This window comes from Camellia sinensis, chromosome 10 (assembly GCF_055761805.1).
Source record: "Camellia sinensis isolate YWXY chromosome 10, ASM5576180v1, whole genome shotgun sequence".
Taxonomy (NCBI): domain Eukaryota; kingdom Viridiplantae; phylum Streptophyta; class Magnoliopsida; order Ericales; family Theaceae; genus Camellia; species Camellia sinensis.
This window is the reverse complement of record NC_138970.1, coordinates 75,499,032-75,505,036: the sequence shown is the minus strand read 5'-3', so window position 1 is coordinate 75,505,036 and position 6,005 is coordinate 75,499,032.

Below are 6,005 nucleotides of genomic sequence, written 5' to 3'. Positions count from 1 at the left end.
ATTTAGATTTTTAGCAGTCGTCAAGCATTAATTAAATGGGCTTCTAATATTGGAAAGAAGGCTGGATTTGCCATTATTATAAAGACATCAGATATGAGAGGTAGTGACAAAAAACTAAGACTTACACTTGAGTTACATTCAAATGTAGAGTGCACTACATGCAACTATTTGGTTCACAGAAAATGGTTGATGACCTTACATCTCTCTTATCCTACTTCGAATATGGCCCTGGATTTAATCATTAGACTACTATGCCCGACATAGACCATTTGATAGTATCATACTACCGAGTTATTTTGTATCATTTATCTATGCAACATTGCTTGACGTTCTACCACTTAGACTAGTACCGATTGCAACACCTGATCAAAGAGATATCTGCATAGGATTTAGGAATGAAAACCATTTCGTGCAGGTATAAATTACCGAGCCTACTTAGATCATTACCATATCTTATTTTGTAATTCTAATTATTGATGTCTTTGTTATAGGTTTATCTACAACCTGGTCATCCAGTACCTCCAACAGCAAATAATTGGATTCATTTTCATCACTTGTGTGCTAGTAGATAGAAGAAAGCATAAAATACACATATTCATCAATTTCGTACGCTTGTCAGTTCTGATGTAGTAACTACCAAAACTATTGATATAGATGAATTGTGATAATATGTTTCATTGATGGATGAAAACAATGACAGATTTTATGGATATTCGTACATTTGATGTTTTTATAAATATTTTTATGGATACTTTTATGTATGATTTTATGGATGCGTGCTTGATATATAGATCTTTGGAGGAAAAAATAAATCTTTTAACATATAACGACAGGTGGCTAGACAAATCTATTATAGTTTGGCAACATGAAATTAGAGTAATCTAATTTGTATATCATTGGATCACCGAACATGCACTTCACAAGTAGTCCCGAATTAATTTCTTGTTATCATCCAATCGAACGACAATATATTGTTGGGAAAAAAATGTTTGTCTAGTAACATGGGACTAGGTTAATTTAAATTCATCAGCATTGTATTACCAAACAGGCCTGACACAAATTTAAAAATCATTCTTTGGAAGAAAGTAGCTCTGTAAATATATAATAACAAAACGCTAGATAAATCTATTTTTTCTGACAACATAACACCGGAGAAATGTAAATTGTTTAGCACCATGTGACTGAACAGGCACTTCACTATGGGCTCGATTCACTATCTTCCCTGCGTCTTTCTCTTTCCCCTTGTTGCGTCTTTCTCTTTCCCCTTGTTGCGTCTCTGTTCCCTTATTTTCCTCCAAAAACTATTATTTTTATTTGGCTGAAAATTTATTTAGATAACCAATACTAATTATTTTCATTATCTTTGGTAGCCAATAAGTAATGAATAACAAAAATAGTAAAATAAAAACCTCATTTTTGCATAATAATAGTAAGTAATAATTATAACTTATTGATTCTCGAAAATCATATATTTTAGAGAATGTTGGAAAATGTTGTGCTTTAAATGCTTCTTTTGCTGTGCTTCAATCGATCGCCGGAGAGTGTCGGAAAATGTGGTATGTGTAGGGCATAATTTAGATTTACATTTAGGGATATAGTGTGTGTGAGTTTATATTTTGTGTAGTGTGTACATAATGTGTTAGGTCTTTGTATTGATGTATGTACTCGTTATGTCTTAGGGATAAGTTTGGAACATTTTGGATTGAATAAGTAAAAGATAAACAAATTTGGAAGTATGTATATTAAAAAATAATATACATTAAGATCTCGTTTGGAAAGCGACCCGTTTAGTTAAAAAGTCACTAAAAAAATCAAAAAGTCAACAATTCATATCAAAAATCAAAAATTCTCTTTTCTCTTTACTTTTTGTACATCTTTTCGTAAAAAATCAAAAAGTTATCTTAAACATACTAATTTTTTTAGTTCATATTTTAACCAAATAGTCAAAAAAATTACTAAATTAGCCCATTCTCAAACGAGGCCTATGAATGAATGGTTTGGAAATAGCATTATTTGAGAGGGTTTGCATCCAACCCCTTTTGTAATAGAGTATTTTATTTTAATTTTTATCTAATTTTCTAACGAATGTTTTCAATTGACTAAATTGACATAAGGTCGGAACTAATATACAAAATTGATACTCCCTCCGTCCCAAAATATTAGTCCCTTATTCCATTTTTCATTGTCCCAAAATATTAGTCCCTCTTTATAAATCAAGTACAAAAATAATGTAAATTTCCTATTTTGCCATTCTTTTAAATTAATAAACAATTTAAAAAGTACAATTATGACATTGATATTTCCAAAAAATGTACTATCAAAAGGGTAATTTTGGAAAACCAACTTTTTTCAAATGCAATAAGTGTACTACCAAAAAAAGTTGGATTCCCCAAAAAGGACCAATATTTTGGGACGGAGGGAGTATAATTATAACTATAAAAACTGAATTGACAGAAGAACTAAAATACAGACAATACATATATAAATTTATTTATCCAAAATCTTTACAGGGACTGAAAGTCAGAATACTGTTGCACGTTTAGAAATTTTGAGCTGGCTGCAATGAGTATATTAATATGATTCTGCCGGCTTACATTTGGACATTTTCTATCACTAGGACACTGCAGGTTCCATCAGTTATATATATATATATATATATGTTATTCTAATTGAATCCTTTAAAAATTCTTTCAGAGATGATGTTGGATCATTTTCTAATTGAATCCTTTAAAAATTCTTTCAGAGATTTTTGTCGGATCTATATATATCTTATTAAAGCAAACGTAAGCACAACAATACACACATTAAACAAATAATAATACCCTACAAAAAAAAATAATAAGGTTTTAAAAATCAAAGTTTAGAAACAAAATTATAATTTGGGAACCAAATCAATATGTTTGGTTTAAGTTTTCTGAATTAAATTTTTTGAAAATTAAGTTTTTTATTTTTCGTTTTTTTTTTTGTTTTTATTAAATATTTTTAAAATTATAAGCATTTTTTTTTGTAGATGTATCTTACTGAGATGTATCTAAAAAATAAAATATCAGTGAAAAAATATTTTAAAAAATTAATAAATATACAAAAATAAGAAAAATATACTGAACTTTTTGTTTTTTTTTTTTTTGGTATTTAATGAATTTTTTAAAGATTTTTTTCACAAAAATTATAATTTTTAAGTGTATTTATGTTAGGTGTGTCTAAAAATTAAAAAAATTACTTAAAATACTAATAAAATTCAATAAAAATAAAAAAATACGGAAAACAAGAAAGTAAAATTTTTTAAAAAGTGTTTTTGGAAAACCCAAACCAAGTGTTGCTATTATATTTTTAGCAATGAAAATTGGGCATTACTGATGAATTATTATTCTTTTGGGATCAAATTTCTTGTCTTAAAAAATAAACCATTTTTAGACCAAATTATTGTCCCTAAAAGTCTATTTATTAGTGATATTTTCAAAATTTTGTCACTAAAAACCTTATTTTTGACTTTTCAAGATAACATTTTAGCGACTATCCTGACGATAATAGAAATTGGTCCCTAAATGTCTTTTGTAACAAAATTTTCACTTTTAGATACCAAAACATTTAGTCTCTAAAACCCTTATATGTTCTAGTGATAATAATTATATATATTTACATGGTTCGACAGCAATTACTTACAATTATGGTAAAAAAAATTCACCATATAAAATAAAAATTAAAAAAATATGGGAGATGGTTAAAATACTCAAAACTCACACCACTGCTCAAACCCCATGTTCAAGAGTAATTGAATCATTGCTCATGCTGGTGCCCCACAAAATCTTTTTACTTACACCTTCCATCTCTATTTTTTCTTTCATTGCTCTCTCAATACTATCCTAACACAAATGTATGTATAAACCAATCTAATAATTATTTGTGATCCACATACATGAGATGACTAGACTAATCCAAAAAAAGGGTTGTCCATTGTTCACTTTCCATTTTTTCAAATGAACGATTTGAAGTCCTATTGATTCTAACAACTGATTGCATGACCAGGCCAAATCAATTTTGTGAAGTGTAATTATTTATTGGATTACTATTTTAGCTCAAAAGTTGGGTAATTCTATTTTTACGCATTAAATTCTGTTAGTGCATGTTTTTTCTCTAGATACACATTTAATAAATTTGAAATCTTATGGTTTGCTTAGTACACATCCTATCTTATCAAAAATACCTTCATCTTCTTCATCATTCAAGCTCTAACCCTAGCTCCCTAATTCTTATCTTCTTCATTCATCAACAACCAACCACCACCACCTCCTCCGCATAAAAATTGTACTACCACCGCCACTCATCCTTCTACCGTCATTAGCCACCATTACCAATCCACTTACTCCACAATGTCTAGTTTCCCTACCCACTATTTCTTTCAAAATCCTAGGCACTATGACCTTATATCTACACCGCCTGATCTGTCATGAATATGAGGTCTTTCAGTAAAGAGGTTAAGGAGAATGACATCAAAGATGAAGTTAGTAAAGATGGTGCCACAGAAAGAGTAATGGAGTCACTGCCAACAAGGGAGTGGTGGAGGATTACAACTTAGGAATTAGGGTTTTGAATGAAGAATTTGAGGTTATTTTGATAATTTTATTTTTGCACAAAATTGTAATAAAAAAAAAAATATTCATTAAGTGTGAGCATAAAGAGTATATAGTGTGTGGAAATAGAATTACCCCCAAAAATTAGACTTTTCAAACTCAATAATGTGATAATCAATCAGAATATTAAAGTGTAATAAGAATAACAATTACAAAATTGCTAAAATTGATTTGACCCACCTTAATTAGCTAAATGAAAGATAATATTAATGTCAATTCCTTCCATTCCCACTGTTAAACTTTGAGAACTTTTTTAAAACAAGATCAATTGTACTCTTTTATTTTATTATTATCATTTTTGTCTCTTTATATCTTATTAATTAGTTCATGAATTGTTGATATCAATAAAAGTGATTATGTATCAATATATATCAGATTCGAACACATAGATGAAGGTGTATGAAAAGGGATAAGTGATTTAGATTCCATTTAGTTTAACTTTCTAGGGAAAATTGTAAGGAACATGAAAGTTACAATGATCCCAAAATGTTATTTTCAAAACAGGTAGCTGCACATTAAGGTACTTCAACAGAGTTGCCCAAACTAAGTACGAGCAGGACGAACCTGGGGTTGGTGCTAAGCCACCATGTTGTGAGTCTGTGAGGGTGTATTCCGAATTCATTTTAATTATTCGAACTGCTTATAATGTAGGATTTTTTGAGGTGATCATCCATAAAAATATTTAAGTTATTTAGACATTTGTAACCCACAACAAGACCACGTTTATGTTAAGAAAAAATGTACTATTAGTATGATTTTGATGATTTATTAGGATTATTATCTAACTTGATCATGGGGTTATACTTGTCTGATTAATTTTATTTTTTATATGAAAAATATACTCAACGAACCCTATAAAATGAATAACTCAGATTATCAAAATATGCAACAGTATGGCACCCATCCCAACTACGGAGGAGGACTAGTGTTTTAATTGGTTCTCTCATCAACCACTTATTCATAAAAGGTGACAAAAAAAAGTTTCCTTGCCCACAAGAGGAAATGAACATAAGGGTCTAGCTTCCAATAAATAAATAAAGGAAGAGTATATTTTAAGGATAGGACAGACCCTTGGTCAATCAACCAGCAGTTTCCATCAAAAGAAGAAATAGGAAGGGCAGGGGTAATGTGTAATGGACTTGTATTGTGTCCCTTTGCTGCCAAAAAAATCTTTTATTTGTCTATGGTTATTGAATTGTGTTTGTGTCTCTACGTGATTCTCTAGGTCCTACTACTCACACAACAAAGGCAAGGCCGGCCTTGAGACTTCATCTTTGTCTCTCTCACCTCCTTATCTCTCTATAAACTATCTACTACTCTACATGGTTTCATAGTCCACTAGCACAGGCTACACACACACAAACACACACAGTG